Source organism: Hibiscus syriacus, unplaced genomic scaffold (assembly GCF_006381635.1).
Source record: "Hibiscus syriacus cultivar Baekdansim isolate YM2019G1 unplaced genomic scaffold, ASM638163v2 tig00003518_pilon, whole genome shotgun sequence".
Lineage (NCBI taxonomy): Eukaryota > Viridiplantae > Streptophyta > Magnoliopsida > Malvales > Malvaceae > Hibiscus > Hibiscus syriacus.
This window is the reverse complement of record NW_024061976.1, coordinates 115540-137832: the sequence shown is the minus strand read 5'-3', so window position 1 is coordinate 137832 and position 22293 is coordinate 115540. Positions and strand designations below refer to the sequence as shown.

Genomic DNA, 22293 nt, shown 5'->3' with positions numbered 1-22293 from the left:
TTTTTTCTTTCGATAGAGTGTGATAATAAGATTTGGAAAGTCCAAAGCGCTACCTTTCTTACTCAAGTATTCATGCACTTGTTTAATAATTATTCTACCACATCAATAGGACGCATAACCATAATGGAGTGTAAAAACATTAAATGTGGAAGGGTTACCGTTGTATTGTGGTCGGTCGACATAAGCTTATGCTTCATGAAATGGTTCCACAACTTTGTGTACGGTTGAAGGTGTTCCCGATTAACAGAGTAACGACTAGTTTAGCTGTCATTCCAAGAGGTATTCAAAAAACATAAATCCTCCGAGACTCTGTAGTATGTTAAACTGTCAGCATCTTTCTCAAAGTTTTCATGCTGATCTTCAACACGATGTAAATGAAAATAGCGATTAATTGAAGAGGGTATTAAACGAATGTAACACCCCCAACCTGTATCCGACCCGGATACGAGTCCGAGATGTCATATTGACTGTTAAAACAATTACTTTTACAAAAGAATGAAAATGTTGACTTTTATTAAATCAAATTGCATACTTTATACAATTCATATCAAAGAAGTTACAAAAACATATCAGAGCGGATCCAATTCAAATCTTTTATTTCATGACAACAACTTTCTATATAACAAAATACATATTACTCAAAATATGCTTTTCTGATATGATCTTTGGAAAGGAGTAACTGACCTGCTTTGCCTATCCATGCTCCTCTTCTTGCTCACGGAACCTACGTGTGAAACATTCACACGCTAAGTTGATGACTTAGTAAGGCATTAAAAAACATATAAAGTAACTTTAACTCCTAACAATGCATGAACATATAATTCTATCATATCATACAAAATTCATATGTCATGTCATGTAACAAATACACACACACACACACACACACATATATATACTAATATTATCATCATTCATATTATTATTATTATCAATATTATTTGCATTCATTCCTTTACTCATGTGATCTTATCCTTAACCTTTATGAACATCATATCATACATTTCACAAATCAAACACATAACATCACATCCAATTTATTTAAGTTAATTATTTTGTTTGCCCATGGTACAATTGTGAGAACTAAAGATATGTGAGTACATAGAGGTTGAGCACATATGCTGTCACCATAGCTCGTATAATTCCCACTAGGGGCGTGCATAATTTGTCTCGAAGGACCATTATATCCCGAAGGACCACATATCACATATGTCCCGAAGGACACTCCTTAAGAACCATATACATATTCCAATGGACCAAATAAGTGTACCGAAGTACCACATATATGTTCCAAAGGATTACATATATGTCCCGATAGACCACGTAGAACCCTTGACTCTTGGCATGCCAACTATACCTCTAGCTCTCATGTCACCAAACATGGGCATTATGCTTTATATTTATCACATATTCACGTAATTGCATGGTTCACTTACACGTATATCATTTCCATATAATTCATATGTCACATATATCACATAGTTTATATCTCTTGATCATTTTCTCACATCACTTCTTGTCACATAGCTCATAATCATATGGCTTATCTCATAGTCATATTTTCATATATTCACCTAGTCACATAGCTCATTCACATATACATGTTCTCATTTAATTCATTGTCACATGATTTATATCATACTCACATAACATGTATTCATAACAATCATATAACTTACACAATAGCATATATCACATATACTCATATCAAACACATGCTTATAATCATGAACTCGTGCATTCTAATATAGGAAATAGACTTATCGCAAGTCTTATTTCCGTTCATCATCATATAATAACTAATATGCACTCACCTGGCCTCACTAGTCAGTATCGATCCCTTATTTGTTCTCGATGACTATTACTTGTTAACTTGTCTGGACTTTATTCTCGCTCGATATCTTTGCAATGGAACTCATGGCTATGATGGAGAAGAAGAAAACCAAGTCTCCAGACCTTTCTTTCATTTTCCCTCTATTTCCACAGTTTTATATCCTTTATAAAGGGATAATAAAAACATTTCCTGTGAGATGACAATTTTACCCCTTACCCATAGTTTCTAAAATTTTATTTTAGTTACTAGCCCTGATTTTGGGATGTTACAATTCTCCCCTTCTATTAAGAAATTTCATCCTCGAATTTTCACTCCAAACATTGATAAGAACATATCTTCTAATGTTCTCATATTGCTTCCTTTACTTAATCTTTCTTGTCACTGTCAGAAACTTGCCTTTCATTCCTTTAGTTCTTCAACTACCTTTCTCTTTTATACCTCCCTATACTGTCACTTATCATGTAGATGATAACTTCAGTTCTTATCACTCAAAATCATAAATCAATCAATTTCCTCATAAATCTATAATTACCTTGCAATAATAACCAAACTTTTATTCCATCATCATGTAACTGCCTCAAAACTTCCTTAATACATATAAATCATTCTTATATCTCCGACTACATCTACTTGACCAAGAAACATAACCTCAAATCTTCATCATAGATGATTAAGACATATACTTTGTAGAATCAAACAATCTTTCATATCACCCGACATACCTTTCTTACTTCTACCCAACCTTATAATCTATACTTCAACATAACCTTTATCATATATGATCCTTGAAATTCCATCCTTTTAATTTTCTTATCCCATTATTTTCCATAAATCAAAATCTCCTTATAACATAGGTCATATCTTTTCCTTCATACTCCCGTACACTTTTCATGTCACTTATACTTATCCCTAATTATCAATCTTTATCACATCTTCATAACTCTGATAATTCACCCTATTTGCACAAATCTTATTCCTGATAAAATCTTTTCTCAATTCGCAATACATGTATCCTTTTTTTTATCTTAACTTTTTCTATCAATCTTTAGCTTCACTCAAACATATGAATCCTCATCTCCTTCACTATATCATATTTTCATAATCAAAATACACAACCAAATCCCAAATCCACATCATTTTTAATTAGCTTATCCTGACATCATCTTCTAATCCTTTAACTCTAACTTACTTACTATCACATAATTTTGGCTAATCAGCACTAACTCTTTCCATATAAGACGCAAGTCCTCATCAACCCAATTATATACATTCTTTCCAGTCGGAATTAACCCATTAATAATTTACTTAACTTATCAAATATGCAATCATTTCTCATACACCATGCAATTTCCTTTGTTCACACTTAACATTCCAACTTCCTTTTTTTTATAAACTAATCACCGATGTACCTATTCTTAAACTCTTCCGAAACAGTATCCACATCACTGAATCTTCTATTATTCTCATGATAACATTTGTTCACTATACTTTAGCTTGACCACATAGCAACTAAACTACTTCATCTAACTTCTCCACTTTGAAACAGTGGAGATCCTCTAACACTATTTGATTGCATTTTCAATCTTCTGAAAACAATCCTTAACTTTTACAATGGTGCTCCCTGAGGTGTCCGCTCTTTATCCTGATTGGCCAGGGCAGGTGAATTACTACCACAATTAGGTATATCACCTTTCGCTTACTTCAAAACTTTCATGACTATACTTTTAACATAATATTCTAATCCTACTTTATTAACAAGACAACTCACTCCTTACTCTATCAGATCAAAAAAATTTCACTTCGTGTTGTCATGTACACAATTTAAAACTCCTTTGACTTCGGTTTAAGCCTAGAACTCGCTAAACCTTAGCTCTGATACCATTAAATATAACACCCCAACCCGTATCCGACACGAATACGAGTCCGAGATGTCACATTGACTATTAAAACAATTATTTTACAAAAGAATGAAAATGTTGACTTTTAGTAAATCAAATTGCATACTTTATACAATTTATATCAAAGAAGCTACAAAAATTATAAGAGCAGATCCAATTCAAGTCTTTTATTTCATGCCAACAACTTTCTATAGAACAAAATACATATTAATCAAAATTTGCTTTTCTGATATGATCTTTGGAAAGGAGTAACTGATCTACTTTGCCTATCCATGCTCCTCTTCTTGCTCACGGAACCTACGTGTGAAACATTCACACACTAAGTCGATGACTTTGTGAGGCATTATAAAACATATAAGGTAACTTCAACTCCTAACAATGAATGAACATATAATTCTATCATATCATACAAAATTCATATGTCATTTCATGTAACAAATACATACATACATACATATATATATACTAATATTATCATCATTCACATTCTTATTATTATCAATATTATTTGCATTCATTCCTTTACTCATGTGATATATTCCTTAACCTTTATGCACATCATATCATACATTTCACAAATCAAACACATAACATCACATCCAATTTATTTAAGTTAATCCTTTTGTTTGCCCATGGTACACTTGTGAGAACTAAAGATATATGAGTACATAGAGGTTGTGCACATATGCTGTCACCACAGCTCGTATAATTCCCACTAGTGGCGCATAGAATTTGTACCGAATGACCACTATGTCCCAAAAGACCACTATGTCCTGAAGGACCTCTCCTTAAGAACCATATACATATTCCAATGGACCAAATAAGTGTACCAAAGTACCGCATATATGTTCCAAAGGATTACATATATGTCCCGAAGGACCACGTAGAACCCTTGACTCTTGGCATGCCAACTATAGCTCTAGCTCTCATGTCATATAACATGGGCATTATCCTTTATATTTATCACATATTCACGACAATATAAACCTAAATAATCATACATATCTATATTATAACAATGGATACACCTCAACCTCCACCATCTGTGGGAATCGAACCCACTACCACATGATTCAAAGCCATGCGCTCTACCAGCAAAGCTAAGACGACTAACAATTATAAATTTGATTTTACATGTATCGTAAATATGTATCCATATTTATAATCTATAAAACTTAATTTAGAAAAAGAGATAAGGTAAACTAATATTTATTTATGTTTTTCACACAAAATATTTGAAGCTAATTGTACATTTGGGATTAAATGAGTAAAGAACAAGGTTAAGCGATAACTTTTTGAATAAAAAGTACATCCCAAAATTTATTTTAGAAATGTTGAAAAAATTGTTTTCGTAGTTTAGCCTCATACTATATGATATATACTTAGAAAAATAATTTAAGGTAACTTATTTTCTCATTTTCTAAAATTAATTATATTTTTCATAATATATTTTGTAAACAATATCAAACTATTTAAAGTAACATAACAATTTGATAGAAAAAATATTTTCAAAGCTCTTTCTAAAAGTATTTCTTTTAAAGCGCTTCTTTTAAAGGCACTTCTTAACAACAATTTTAACTTGAAAAACAATGAATAAATAAACCTAATTTTCCACGAAAAAACTAGGAACACTTAAAAGAAGCTAATCTTTTCAGCATGTAGCTGTTACATAAAATAAATAAAATGGAATTCTATAAGGTAAGAGAAGCATCACTATGAACCCCTTACTATCGCACCGCAGAAATATAGAAGATAAACAACTTATTCGCAATTTCCCTTTCGATAACGCATATCTATTGAAATAAAATCCTAGACAATAAGTTTAAAAGCCATGCACAAAATCAAGAAGGATTAGAAAACTAAAAAAAATTACATCCTAGCTATTTTAAGACAATATAAACCTAAACAATCATACATATCTATATATTATAACAATGGATACACCTCAACCTTCACCGTCTGTGGGAATCAAACCCACTACCACATGATTCAAAGCCATGCGCTCTACCAGCAGAGCTAAGATAACTAACAATTATAAAATTTTATTTTACATGTCTCGTAAATATTTATCCATATTTATAATCTATAAAACATAATTTAGAAAATGAGATAAGGTAAACTAATATTTATCTATGTTTTTCACAAAATATTTGAAGCTAATTGTACATTTGGGATTAAATGAAGTAAAGAACAAGGTTAACCAATAACTTTTTGAATAAAAAATATATCCCAAATATATTTTAGAAATGGTGAAAGAATTGTTTTCGTATTTTAGCCTCATACTTTATGATATATATACTTAGAAAAATAATTTAAGGTAACTTATTTTCTCATTTACTAAAATCAATTATATTTTCAAAATTTCTATTTTTCATAATATAATTTGTAAACAATACCAAACTCTTTAAAGTAACATAACAATTGGATATAAAAAATATTTTCAAAGCTCTTTCTAAAAGTACTTCTTTTGAAGAGCTTCTTTTAAAGGCACATCTGAACAACACTTTTAACTTGAAAATCAATGAATATTTAAACCTAATTTTCCACGAAAAAAATTAGGAACACTTAAAAGAAGCTAATCTTTTCAGCATGTAATCGTTACACATATGAAATAAAATGAATTGTACAGGTTAACAGAAGCAACACTATGAACCCCTTACTATTGCACTGGAGAAATATAGAAGATAAACAGCTTATCGACAATTACCCTCATGATAACACATCTATTGTAATTAAATCTTAGACATCAAGTTTAAATGCCATGCACACTACCAGCAAGGTTTAGAAAACTAAAAAAAATTACATCTTAACAATTTTAAAATATAATATAAATCTAAAAAATCATACATGTCTATATTATAACAATGGATACACTTCAACCTCCACCGTCTGTGGGAATTGAACATAGAACCACATGATTCAAAGCCATGTGCTCTAATAGCAGAGCTAAAACAACTAACAATTATAAATTTGATTTTACATGTATAGTAAATATTTATCCATATTTATAATCTATAAAACTTAATTAAGAAAATGAGATAAGGTAAACTAATATTCATCTATTTTTTCACACAAACATTTTGAAGCTAATTGTACATTTGGGATTAAATGAAGTAAAGAACAAGGTTAACCGATGACTTTTTGAATAAAAAATACCTCCCAAAAATTATTTTAGAAATGTTGAAAGAATTGTTTTCGTATTTTAGATATTATATATATATATATATATATATATATATATATATATATATATATATATATATATATATATACTCAAAATAATTTAAGTAACTTATTTTCTCACTTTGTAACATCAATTATATTTTCTTAATTAATTATTTTCATAATATTCTTTGTAAACAATATCAAACTATTTAAAGTAACATAACAATTTGATAGAAAAATATTTTCAAAGCTCTTTCTAAAAGTACTTCTTTTGAAGCGCTTATTTTAAAGACACATCTCAAGAACACTTTTAACTTGAAAAACAATGAATAAATAAACCTAATTTTCCACGAAAAAACTTGGACCACTTAAAAGAAGCTAATCTTTTCAGCATGTAATCGTTACACACAGGAAATAAAATGAAATTGTACATGTTAACAAAAGTAACACTATGAAACCCTTACTATCGCACCAGAGAAATATAGAAGATAAACAACTTATCGACAATTACCGTCATGACAACGCATATCTATTGGAATAAAACCTTAGACAACAAGTTTAAATGACATGCACACAACCAACAAGGTTTAGAAAACTATAAAAAACAATTTACATCTTAACTATTTTAATATAAATATAAATCTAAACAATCATATCTATATTATTAACAATGGATACACCTCAACCTCCACCGTCTTTGGGAATCGAACCCACTACCACATGATTCAAAGTCATGCGCTCTACCAACAGAGCTAAGACAACTAACAATTATAAATTTGATTTTACATGTATCGTAAATATTTATCCATATTTATAATCTATAAAACGTAATTTAGAAAATGAGATAAGGTAAACTAATATTTATCTATGTTTTTCACACACAAAATTTGAAGCTAATTATACATTTGGGATTAAATGAAGTAAAGAACAAGGTTAACTGATAACTTTTTGAATAAAAAATACCTCCCAAAAATTATTTAAGAAATGTTGAAAGAATTGTTTTCGTATTTTAGCCTCATACTTTATGATATATATATATACACTCAGAAAAATAATTTAAGGTAACTTATTTTCTCACTTTATACCATCAATTATATTTTCTAAATTTATATTTTTCATAATATACTTTGTAAACAATATCTATCTGTTTAAAGTACTACTTTTGAAGCGCTTCTTTTAAAGGCACATCTGAACAACACTTTTAGCTTGAAAAACAATGAATAAATAAACCTAATTTTCCACGAAAAACACTTGGAACACTTAAAAGAAGCTAATCTTTTCAGCATGTAATCGTTACACACAGGAAATAAAATAAAATTGTACAAATTAACAAAAGCAACACTATGAACCCCTTACTATCGCACCAGAGAAATATAGAAGATAAACAACTTATCGATAGTTACCCTCACGACAATGCATATCTATTGGAATAAAATCTTAGACAACAAGTTCAAATGCCATGCACACTACCAACAGGGTTTAAAAAACTAAAACAAATCCATCTTAACTATTTTAAGATAAATATAAATCTAAACAATCATACAACTCCATTATAACAATGGATACACCTTCAACATCCGTTGTTTGTGGGAATTGAACCCATGACCAGATGGTTAAAAGCCATGCGCTCTACCAGTTGAGCTAAGACAACTAACAATTATAAACTTAATTTTACACGAATTGTAAATATTTATCCATATTTAAAATCTATAAAGAATTGTTTAGAAAATGTGATACAAGTAAACTAATATTTCTATATTTTTTCACACACAAAAATTGATGCTAATTGTACATTTGGGATTAAATGAAATAAAGAACAAGGTTAACCGATAACTTTTTGAATAAAAATACCGATAACTTGGAACACTTAAAAGATATTAATATTTTCATCATGAAACCATTACACACAAGAAATAAAATGGAATTGTACAGGTTAACAGAAGCAACACTATGAACCCCTTACAATTGCACTTGAGAAAAATAGAAGATAGACAACTTATCGTCGATTTCCCTTTCGACAACACATATCTATTGGAATAAAATATTAGACAACAAGTTTAAAGGGCATGCACACTACCAACAAGGTTTATAAAAAAATACATCTTAACTATTTTAAGACAATATAATTGTACATTTGTGAATAAATGAAGTTAAGAACAAGGTTAATGGTTAACTTTTGGAATAAAAAATACCTCCAAAAAATTATTTTAGAAATGTTGAAAGAATTGCTTTAGTAGTTTATCTATATATATATATATATATATATATATATATATATATATATATATATATATATAGGAAAATAATTTAAGGTAACTTATTTTCTCACTTTCTAACATCAATTCTATTTTATAAATTTATATTTTCATAATATACTTTGTAAAAAAAATTCAAATGATTTAAAGTAACATAACAATTTGTTAGAAAAAAAATATTTTTAAAGCTCTTTCTAAAACTACTTCTTTTGAAGCGCTTCTTTTAAAGGCACGTCTCAAAAACACCTTTAACTTGAAAAACAATAAATAAATAAACCTAATTTTCCACAAAAAAACTTGGAAAACTTAAAATAAGCTAATCTTTTTAGCATGTAACAGTTTCACAAAATAAATAAAATGGAATTCTACAGGGTAAGAGAAGCAACACTATGAACCCCTTACTATTGTATCAGAGAAATATAGAAGATAAACAACTTATCGGAAATTGCCCTTTCGACAATGCATATCTATTGGAATAAATCTTAGACAACAAGTTTAAATGCCATGCACACTACCAAGAATGATTAGAAAACTAAAAAAATTACATCCTAGCTATTTTAAGAGAATATAAACCTAAACAATCATACATATCTATATTATAACAATGGATACACCTCAACCTCCACCGTCTATGGGAATCAAACCCACTACGACATGATTCAAAGGCATGCACTCTACCAGCAGAGCTAAGACAACTACAAATTATAAATTTGACTTTACATATATAGTAAATATTTATCCATATTTAAAATCTTTAAAACGTAATTTAGAAAATGAGATAAGGTAAACTAATATTTATCTATGTTTTTCACTCAAAAAAATTGAAGGTAATTGTACATTTGGGATTAAATGAAGTAAAGAACAAGGTTAACTGATAACTTTTTGAATAAAAAATACCTCAAAAAAATTATTTTACAAATGTTGAAAGAATTGTTTTTGTATTTTAGCCTCATACTTTATGATATATATACTTAGAAAAATATTTTAAGGTAACTAATTTTCTCACTTTTAACGTCAATTCTATTTTCTAAATTTATATTTTTCGTAATATACTTTGTAAACAATATCAAATGATTTAAAGTAACATAACATTTTGTTAGAATTGTTTTTAAAGCTCTTTCTAAAACTACTTCTTTTAAAGCGCTTCTTTTAAAGCTCTTCTTTTAAAGCGCTTCTTTTAAAGGCACTGTAACCCCCCAGACCCGGTCTGTAAATTAGACCCAAACCTAAGTGGTCACCAATCCCATTCAGAGATTTTTTTTAAACAACTTATAATACATTAGATATAATACATAAAAAAATATAAATAATACATATATATCGAAAACGATACCAAATACATGTCACCAAACACAACTGAAAAATATATAGAGATATACGTTCGTACAGAATAAGTAGTTGATCTCCCCTGATGCCAACTCTGCTAGCTTACGGTCTGTTGTTATCTGAAAAAGGTAAAAACTATAGAATGAGCTAAAAAGCCCAGTGTGCTCCAAACAGTGTATAAAAACTTACGAATAAAATATTCCAGTAAAATCAGTTATCAAACATGTTTTAAAATATGAACACTACCCCCATCCGTCAAGTCCATAATGTGTAGGTTCCCCAGAACCATACATCCACCATCAAGTCCAGTAAGGCCCTGAGCACACAGTCGAGGAGCCGGTAAGTAAGGCCCTGAGCACACAGTAGAGGAGCCTCTAGGTATACTTCCTCCAACATTATTTCCCCCAAATAAATCATGTTCCGCTCATAACGTGTATATATATATATATATATATATATATATATATATATATATATATATATATATCAAAATTAAAACATAATTCAGGTCAAGTAACAGATCAGAATCCATGTCAAGTATCATATAAAAATCCAGATCAAATATCATATAATAATCCAGGTCAAGTATCATATTAAGATCCAGGTCAAAAACCAGATAAACTATTCATATGATAGTTTTAAACAGTAAGATAACACTGTCAGGAAACACACCTGTAACAGTCTGAGAAATCAGATAGGGAAGCCTACTATTGAGTTTGTCGATCACGCTCTGCTGCAGCGCTAGATCCTACGAATTGGAAAAATCCATATTGGAATCCTAATATAAATAATCTTAATCTTTATTTAAATAATATACGGAAACCTACGGGTAATTCTTGTAGTATGCGGTTCGAATGATCTGACGAACGAACAACTCCAGACCTAACTGATCCACGCTCAGGTGAAACACGAGTACCTTCATAAAATATTTTATTGAATCAATTCCTTAACCAAAACTCAAATAAATAATCAAAATACTAAAATATTAAGCCTTTTTGGGTTCACATGCTCAATTCAGGAATTTCAGGTCAGAATTTGGCAAAACAGACTTCGGAATCAGATTCAGGACGTCGAAACACATAAAATATGACTTTCTGAAAATTTGAATTCTTGGTCAAAATCAAAGTCAACGGGTTTGAGTGACGATTTGAAGACTTTCGAGTTCGAATTTGGTGAAACAGACCCCAAAAATGGATTCAGGACATAAAAAAAATGTCAGGATAGGTATACTCAGAAAAGATTAAAGGTCATTTAATGGGCGGTCAAATTCGGTCAAAGTTCTGGTCAAAGGTGGTCAACCATTTTAAGAAAGTAACTTTTTTTAAAATTACGAAAATAGCACCATTTTGAAATTAATTACCAAAATAACATCATTTTCAAAATAATTACTAAAATATCACTCTTTTTAATAAATTTTACGAAATTATCACTTTTTTTAAAAAAATTACGAAAATAACACCCTTTTCAAAATAATTAACATAATAGTACCATTTCCCAAATAATTACCAAAATAGCACCCGGTCAACGGTCAACGGGTCAGGTCGGGTCAACGGGTCGGGTCGGGTTACAACCGGTCAAACCGATTCAAAACCGGTCATTTTTACCTTCCCCACGCGCAGTGGCGGTGCATGGGACGTCTTCCTGTAGCGTAAAATTCACGAAAAATTTTCTAAAAACTATTTTGAGCGATTTCGAGATACTTACAAAGCTCGGTTCAAATTATTGAACGGCGGAGAGCTCGATTTCAACAAATCAGAAACTTTGACCGTCTCACCTCCTCACGCGCCGCCGTTTACAGAGCCCAAGGATGACACCAGCGGACTTGCAACGGCACAAGGAACACGATGGTGCAGGAGGTGTCGTAAACGGATCAACGATTAGCGGTGAATTTAAGATTTTCTCGGTGATTGTGCTAAAAAAGTCGAGACTTTGACTTGAAATTCCTAGCGTTTGGCATCGTTTCACTTCAATTAATTTAAGGGGTTTGTACCTTGCTCGATGATGAACACGATGGTGGTTTCAAAACGATGATCGGAATTCGGACGGCGTCGGGATCGTGGTTGGAAGATGGTGTTGGGGGAGGAAATTTTGGAAGCAATTGGTTTCTGAATTTCAGAAACCAATTGCACGTATATAATACCAAACTCACCAACCATTCTAGGTAAATTTAGGGTTTAGTCCCTGAATTTCCTTCATCACTAAAATAGGCTACAAGTTTTGAGAACTTTTAATTTAGTCCCCAATTTCACCTAATTACTTAATTAAATTCTCAAATTCCAATTAAATATATATATATATATATATATATATATTTTCTGGGTTGTTACAGGCACATCTAAAAAACACCTTTAACATGAAAAACAATAAATAAATAAACCTAATTTTCCATACACAAAAAACCTGGAACACTTAAAATAAGCTAATCTTCTTAGCATGTAACTGTTGCACGAAATAAATAAAATGGAATTCTACAGGGTAAGAGAAGCAACACTATGAACCCCTTACTATCGCACCCAAAAAATATACAAGATAAACAACTTATCCGCAATAACCCTTTCGACAACACATATCTATTGGAATAAAACCTTAGACAACAAGTTTAAATGCCATGCACAGTACCAACAAGGTTTAGAAAACTAAAAAAATCCATCTTAACTATTTTAAGATAATATAAATCTAAACAATCATTACATATCTATTAGAACAATGGATACAACTTCAAACTACGCTATCTATGGGAATCGAACCCACGACCACATGGTTAAAAGCCATGCGCTCTACCAGCTGAGCTAAGATAACTAACAATTATAAACTTAATTTTACACGAATCGTAAATATTTATCCATATTTAAAATCTATAAAGTATTGTTCAGAAAATGAGATACATGTAAACTAATATTTCTCTATGTTTTTCACACAAAAATTGAAGCTGATTGTACATTTAGGATTAAATCAAATAAAGAACAAGGTTAACCCATAACTTTTTGAATTAAAAACACCGATAACTTGGAAAACCTAAAAGATACTAATATTTTCAGCATGAAACCATTACACAGAAGAAATAAAATGGAATTGTACAGGTTAACAGAAGCAACACTATGAACCCCTTACTATTGCACTTCATAAAAATAGAAGATGACAACTTATCGGCAATTGCCCTTTCTACAACACATGCCTATTGGAATAAACTCTTAGACAACAAGATTAAAGGGCATGAACACTACCAACAAGGTTTATAAAAAAAATACATCTTAACTATTTTAAGACAATATAATCCAAAACAATGATACATATCTATTATAGCAATGGATACACCTCAACCTCCGTCGTTTGTGGGAATCGAACCCACGACAACATGGTTAAAAGTCATATGCTCTACCAGAGTAGCTAAGATAGCTAACAATTATAAAATTGATTTTACACATATCGTAAATATTTATCCGTATTTATAATTTATAAAGCATAATTTAGAAATTGAGATACAAGTAAACTAATGTTTCTTTATATTTTTCAAAAAATAAATAAATAAAGGTAATTGTACATTTGTGAAAAAATGAAGTTATGAACAAGGTTAACGGTTAACTTTTTGAATAAAAATAACTCCCAAAAATTATTTTAGAAATGTTGAAAGAATTGTTTTCATATTTTAGCCTCATACTTTATGATATATATATATATAAACTCAGAAAAATAATTTAAGGTAACTTATTTTTTGACTTTCTAACATCAATTCTATTTTCTAAATTTATATTTTTCATAATACACTTTGTAAACAATATCAAACTATTTAAAGTAACATAACAATCTGATAGAAAAAATATTTTTAAAGCTCTTTCTAAAAGTACTTCTTTTGAAGCGCTTCTTTTAAAGGCACATCTCAACAACAATTTTAACTTGAAAACATTGAATAAATAAACCTAATTTTCCACGAAAAAACTTAGAACACTTAAAAGAAGCTAATCTTTCCGGCATGTAATCGTTACACATGGGAAATAAAATGAAATTGTACAAGTTAACAGAAGCAACACTATGAACCCCTTACTATCGCACCAGAGAAATATAGAAGATAAACAACTTATCGACAATTACCCTCATGATAACGCATATCTATTGGATTAAAATCTTAGACAATGAGTTTAAATGCCATGCACACTACCAACAAGGTTTAGAAAACTAAAAAAAAAATTATCTTAGCTATTTTTAGATAATATAAATCTAAACAATCCTACAAATCTCTATTATAACAATGGATACAACTTCAACCTCCGCTGTCTGTGGGAATCGAACCCACGACCACATGGTTAAAAGCCATGCGCTCGACCAGCTGAGCTAAGACAAATAACAATTATAAACTTAATTTTACACGTATCGTAAATATTTATCCATATTTAAAATTTATAAAGTATTGTTTAGAAAATGTAATACAAGAAAACATATGTTTTTTCACAAAAGAAATTGATACTAATTGTAAATTTGGGATTAAATGAAATAAAGAACCAGGTTAATCGATAACTTTTTGAATAAAAAATAACTCCCAAAAATTATTTTAGAAATGTTAAAAGATTTGTTTTCATATTTTATCCTCATACTGTATGATATACATATATACATATATACTCATAAAAATAATTTAAGGTAACTTATTTTCTCACTTTCTAACATCAATTCTATTTTCTAAATTTATATTTTTCATATTATACTTTGTAAACAAGATCAAACTATTTAAAGTCACATAACAATTTGATAGAATATTTTTTAAAGCTCTTTCTAAAACTATTTCTTTTGAAGCATTTCTTTTAAAGGAACATCTCAACAACACTTTTAACTTGAAAAAAATGAATAAATAAACCTAATTTTCCAAGAAAAAAACTTGGAACACTTAAAAGAATCTAATCTTTTCAGCATGTAGCCGTTACACACAATAAATAAAATGAAATTGTATTGGTTAACAGAACCAACACTATGAACCCCTTACTATCGCACTAGAGAAATATAGAAGATAAAAAAGGTATCAACAATTACCCTTTCAACAACACCATCTTTGGGAATAAAATCTTAGAGAACAAGTTTAAATGTCATGCACATTACCAATAAGGTTTAGAAAACAAAAAAATTATATCTTAACTATTTTAAGATATAATATAAATCTAAACAATCATACAAATCTATTATAACAATGGATACTCCTTCAACCTCAGCTGTCTATGGGAATTGAACCCACAACCACATGGTTAAAAGCTATGCGCTCTACCAGCTGAGCTAAGACATCTAACTATTATAAACTTAATTTTACATGTATTGTAAATATTTATCCAAATTTAAAATCTGTAAAGTATTGTTTAGAAAATGAGATACAGGTAAACTAATATTTCTCAATATTTTTCACACAAACAAATTGAAGCTAATTGTACGTTTGGGATTAAATGAATAAAGAACAAGGTTAGCTTATAATTTTTTGAATAAAAAATAACTCCAAAAAAACTATTTTAGAAATGTTGAAAGAATTGTTTTCATCTTTTAGCATCATACTTTATGATATATATATATATATATATACTTAGAAAAATAATTTAAGGTGACTTATTTTCTCACTTTCTAACATCAATTCTATTTTCTAAATTTATATTTTTCATAATATACTTTGTAAACATTATAATACTCTTTAAAGTAACATAACAATTTGATAGAAAAAAAATATTTTTAAAACTCTTTCTAAAAGTACTTCTTTTGAAGCGCTTCATTTAAAGGCACATCTCAACAACACTTTTAACTTGAAAAACAATGAATAAATAAACCTAATTTTCCATGAAAAACTTGGAACACTAATCTTTTCGGCATATAATCGTTACACACAGGAAATAAAATGAAATTGTACTTGTTAACAGAAGCAACACTTTGAACACCTTACTATCGCACCAGAGAAATATAGAAAATAAACAACTTATCGACAATTACCCATACGACAACGCATATCTATTGTAATAAAATCTTAGAGAACAAGTTAAAATGCCATGCACACTACCGACATGGTTTAGAAAACTAAAAAAATTCCATCTTAACTATTTTAAGATAAATATAAATCTAAACAATCATACAAATCTAATATAACAATGGATACACCTTCAACCTCCACTGTCTATGGGAATCGAACCCACGACCACATGGTTAAAAGCCATGCGCTCTACCAGCTGAGCTAAGACAACTAACAATTATAAACTTAATTTTACAAGTATCGTAAATATTTATCCATATTTGAAATCTATAAAGTATTGTTTAGAAAATTTGACACAGGTAAACTAATATTTCTCTATGTTTTTCACACAAAAAAATTTGATGCTAATTATACATTTAGGATTAAATGAAATAGAGAACAAGGTTAATCGATAACTTTTTGAATAAAAAATAACTCCCAAAAATTATTTTAGAATTGTTAAATGATTTGTTTTCATATTTTATCCTCATACTTTATGATATATATATATATATATATATACTCATAAAAATAATTTATGGTAACTTATTTTCTCATCTATTTTCTAAATTTATATTTTTCATATTATACTTTGTAAACAATACCAAACTATTTAAAGTAACATAACAATTTGATAGAATATTTTTTTAAAGCTGTTTCTGAAATTACATCTTTTGAACCGCTTCTTTTAAAGGCACATCTCAACAACACTTTTTACTTGAAAATAATGAATAAATAAACCTAATTTTCCAAGAAAAAAACTTGGAACACTTTAAAGAATATAATCTTTTCAGCATGTAGCCGTTACACACAAGAAATAAAATGAAATTGTGTAGGTTAACATAAGCAACACTATGAACTCCTTACTATCGCACTAGAAAAACATAGAAGATAAAAAATGTATCAACAATTACCCTTTCAATAACTCATCTATGGGAATAAAATCTTAGAGAACAAGTTTAAATGTCATGCACATTACAATTAAGGTTTAGAAAACAAACAAAAAATTACATCTTAACTATTTTAAGCTAATATAAATCTAAACAATCATAAAAATCTATTATAACAATGGATACAATTTCAACCTCAACTGTCTGTCGGAATTGAACCCACGACCGCATGGTTAAAAGCCATGCGCTCTACTAGCTGAGCTAAGACATCTTACAATTATAAACTTAATTTTACATGTATCGTAAATATTTATCCAAATTTAAAATGTAACCCCCAGACCGATGCGGGTAACCCGATCCGATCTGAGGTGTCACATTAGGGCACCGGAGCGACCCAATATAAAAATAGCGAAAAATTTAAAACTTTTATTAAAACATGTAAACTCATAAAATCATTTGTCTCTATTTAAAAATAAAACAAATTTTTAGACTCGTATATAAAACAAAATACAATTACATGCCCCCTAATCACATGTACCATACTCTGCAAGCAACTCCGGAAGAACTTCTTTACTGATATTGATAGATGAACTGATACAGTTCTTTTAACTTGAAAAGGTGAGTAACAAAATGAGCTTTGGAAAGATCAGTAATACAGAACTACCATATGATGCTGAAGAACGTGCAGATACAGATAAATGTATTTTTCCTTTTTGGTTCAGATATCTACAGATTTCTTTGGCTGAGCTGAGGTCCCATTAATATTTTAGGTATTAACAGATAGTATTCAGTTCTGATGGGAAATATTTGGGATGTTTAGATTCAGGAGATCAGAATAGGTTCTCTAGTGTGTTCCCAAAAATCATGTAACTTTTCAGATCTTTTTAAAACATATATATATATACCCCCATCCGTCAAGTCCAAAATGTGTAGGTTCCCCAGAACCATACACCCATCATCAAGCCAGTAAGGCCCTGAGCACACAGCAGAGGAGCCAATAAGTAAGGTCCTAAGCACACAACCGAGGAGCCTCCAGGTATACTTCCTCAAACATTACCCCCCCAAATAAAACATGTTCTGTCCGTAAACGGATATATCAAAAATTAAAACATAATCCAGGTCAAGTATCATATCAAAATCCAGGTCAAGTATAAGATCAAAATCCAGGTCAAGTATTCGATCAGAATCCAGGTCAAGTATCCGATCAGAATCCAGGTCAGGTATTATAATAGAAATCAAATCAGAAATTAGGTAAAATATCCAGGTGATTAGGGAACACACCAGAGTTTACAGAAATTATTTAGAGGTACTGGATAATCTTAGCAGGTAGAGAAACATGAATCTTCAGTATACCGATAAGATATCGAAATTTAGAATCACTATAGGAAGAGTTCAATAACTAACGAAATCATCAGTTATTCAGAATATGACTTGGGCTGATAAGGAAGAAATGAAGATTCAGGACATTTACAGTTTATGTCGATTGATTTCAGTATCAAACAACTTCATATGAATATCTCCCAGAATTAATGCTTATTGACTGGTCAATTCATTGTCCTTACAGGGTATTTACACTTTAATACCACAAATTCTAGTCCATATATAATCTTCAGAATCATCGCTGAATAAATCTTCCAATGTCTTTATTTCATGTCACGCTTCCACTATGTCATGAAATGCTGACGTGATTGATTGTAGTTCAAGACCCATAAGAACATTACATCATGTATGTTCATTAACGTTTCCAGACTCATCCAAATCACTTACTTAATCCTTAGTCCTTGAGATTACTTAGTTCATTTAGCATTCAAGTCTATTCTAGTTACTTCAGGATTTTCCAGAGTAATTCAAACGTTACTGAATTTCATATATATATTGTACTTCCGTTCCATTCAATTTGGTCTTCGTGGTTGATTTGTCGAACAAACGTCCAATTCTTAGTACTGAATGCGATCTAGAGTTGAGCTGAGATGAATACTTCCAAAATTTATCATCGAGCCAAACTTGAGAAGATGAACACGTATTCCAGTAATTTCTATGCCATTCAGGTATTGATATAGCTTTAGGGTTGATCTACTCACTTAAATTACGTTCGATTACTTTTAAAGGTAGTCCAATACCTATGCTTATTTGGATTCCTTAATTAATCCAAGACATTTACTTAGTTTAGGCTATAAGGTAATTTTGGTGTTCAATTTTATTCCATTCATTTCAGAGCTCGAGGATATCCAATCATTCCTGAGCTTGGTGATATTCTTGAGTCATTTCCATTACAGGGGTATTTTGGTCATTTTACAGATTCAGTGTATTTTAATATTTTTCTTCCGTTCGATCTTACTATGAAATCCAATCTTATTATTTATTTAAGTCCTTTTGAACAATTCTGACAGTAGAATTGTAACACCCCAATTTAGGGGCTAAAATTTAGAAATTATAAAGTGGTGGATTTAATTGGTATTTTGAAAGAAACAGTGGGTTAAATTGTAAAATTTTAAAGTTGGTAGACCGTTTTATGAAGTGTAGGAAGTTCAATGGCTAAACTCTTGGTTTAACCATTTTTAAATATGAGATGTTATAAACCCCAATCCCCCTTATGTTTTCTGGAAATTTTTCCAGTTTTCCCTCTCCCTCAACCCAACTTCCAACTCCGATCTACTCGCCGTCCCGACCTCCGATCGATGAGCCGAAACCACCATCGTGTTCTTTGTCAACCGAGGAACAAAATCCCTCAAACCTTTTGTCGTGAATCATCACCGTTCGTCGTGAATTTCAGTAGGAAGTATCGTCGGTAATAAGTCGATTTTAGTTGGTTTTTCATCGATTCACGACGATCGGGTCATCCATTTACGACACCTCCCGCACCATCATGTTCCTTGAGCCGTTCCGAGTCCACCGGTGTCCTCCCTTTTCTCCGGCGGCGGCGGTGCGTGTGGAGGTGAAGCGGTCAAAGTTTCCGATTCGTTGAAATCGAGCTCTCCGCCGTTCAAAAAATTGAACCGAGCGTTGTAAGTTTCTAGAAATCGATTAAAATAATTTTTAGGAATTTTTCCGGGAATTTTCTGATATCAGTGCACTGTTCATGCGCCGTCATTACGCGTGGGGAAGGAAAAATGACCGGTTTGACCGGTTTTATAATCCATTTGACCGGTTTGACCGGTCACAACTCGACCCGACCCGACCCGTTTACCCGACCCGACCTGTTGACCCGACCTGTTGACCCGCCCCGTTGACCCGACCCGTTGACCCGTTGACCGTTGACTGGCGTTGACCACTATTGACCAAAACTTTGACTAGCTTTGACCGAGTATACTTATCCTGACATTTTTTGACGTTCCAAATCCGATTCCGCAGTCCGTTTCTCGAAATTCGAACCCGAAGGCCTCGAAACTACCAGTCAAACCCGTTAACTTTGATTTTGATTGAAGATTCCAAATTTTCGAAAAGCCATATTTTATGCTTTCGACGTCCTGAATCCGAATCTGAAGTTGGTTTTGCCAAATTCGAACCCGGTAAGCTGTTTTTGACTGATTTATCATCCGATTCAATCCGTTTTTCAAAATTAAGCTCCGTTTCTTATGTAATTTCTGTTTATATGGATTCGAGGAAATATTGGAAGTTGAATTGAAGATCAAAGGTGTTCGAATGGAATTTTTATGGTCGATCAGTATTGCACGGAAATCGAGGTAATACTTTACTACCTCTTTACACTTTATGGAACATGTTTATATTGATAAATGCATGAACAAGATAATGTTGGTCACTTTGGTGGAGTTGAATAATTTATACACTTGATATGATGTGGTAGAAATTCTGTAACTGATTACGGATCGAATGACTAATATAAGAGATTGAGGAATTGTTAGATTAAATTACAAGTTTGTGATTAGTGATAAAGAAATCAGCTCTGTATCTGCAACTTATAATTTATTTCATCAAAGGTTAAATGTTAAAGGTACTTGGATGAGAAATTATGAGAATACTCTGGTAGGGTAAAATTATAAAAAATACCCTTATGTTATAAAAAGATAAGATTTGAATATGGAATTTAGATAAGAGGATTTTACAGACATATTGATCTGATAAAATATTGATGTGCATAAGAAATGTTAGTTTTATTTGGAAATTATGGATAACCGGTTTTTAATCCTATGAGAGTTTGTGAAGAATACTAGAAGTTTGTTAAGAGAACCGTTTCAAGATCAGAGAGTATTCAAGAAAACAATTAATCATAGGATCTCTAAATTATATTATTTTCGTTAAGAGCTAATATCGAAATTATCTGGTTAAGAAATTACGGAAATGCCCTTAAGAGGTAGAATTGTCTGAGTTGACTCTGAATGAGAAAATTCTTAGGGGATTCATACTTAACTTGATTAAGTACGGATTTAATTGTTAAGATCTATTCAGTGATGATTCCGAAAATGATCTATGGACAAGAGTTTGTGGTATTAAAGAGTAAATACCCTGGAAGAACAATGAATTGATCAATCGACAAGCATTAATTTTGTGAGCTGTTCATTTAAGAGTTGTTTGATAATCTGATCAATCGACATAGATTGTAAATGTCCTGAATCTTCATTTCTTCCTAACAACTCAAGTCATATTCTGAATAATTGATGATTTTTTCAGTTATTGAACTTTTCCAATAGTGATTCTGAATTTCGATATTCTATCGGCATACTGAATAACCGCGTTTCTCTGCCTGATACAATACCTCTAAATAATACCTGTAAACTCTGGTGTGTTCCCTAATTATATAAATATTTTATCTGATTTTCGAATTGAATTCTTTTCTGATACGTTACCTGAATTCTGTTATGATTCTGATCTGGATTCTGTTATGATATCTGATATGAATTCTGTTTTGATTTCTGATATCTCCATTTACCGACGGAGAAATGTTTTATCTGGGGGGTTTATTGTTGGAGGAAGATTACTGCAGGCTCCTCGGCTG

General features: G+C 30.7%; 4 non-coding genes across 4 annotated transcripts; all 4 read right to left on the bottom strand.

The window, feature by feature from the left end:
• Nucleotides 1-13204: 13204 nt before the first annotated feature.
• TRNAK-UUU lies at nt 13205-13277 on the bottom strand. Its single transcript has one exon. It is a non-coding gene; the product is annotated as a tRNA-Lys (tRNA).
• Nucleotides 13278-14744: 1467 nt separating this feature from the next.
• On the bottom strand, nt 14745-14817 carry TRNAK-UUU. The gene has a single exon. It is a non-coding gene; the product is annotated as a tRNA-Lys (tRNA).
• Nucleotides 14818-15674: 857 nt separating this feature from the next.
• TRNAK-UUU lies at nt 15675-15747 on the bottom strand. Its single transcript has one exon. It is a non-coding gene; the product is annotated as a tRNA-Lys (tRNA).
• Nucleotides 15748-16608: 861 nt separating this feature from the next.
• On the bottom strand, nt 16609-16681 carry TRNAK-UUU. Its single transcript has one exon. It is a non-coding gene; the product is annotated as a tRNA-Lys (tRNA).
• Nucleotides 16682-22293: the final 5612 nt, after the last annotated feature.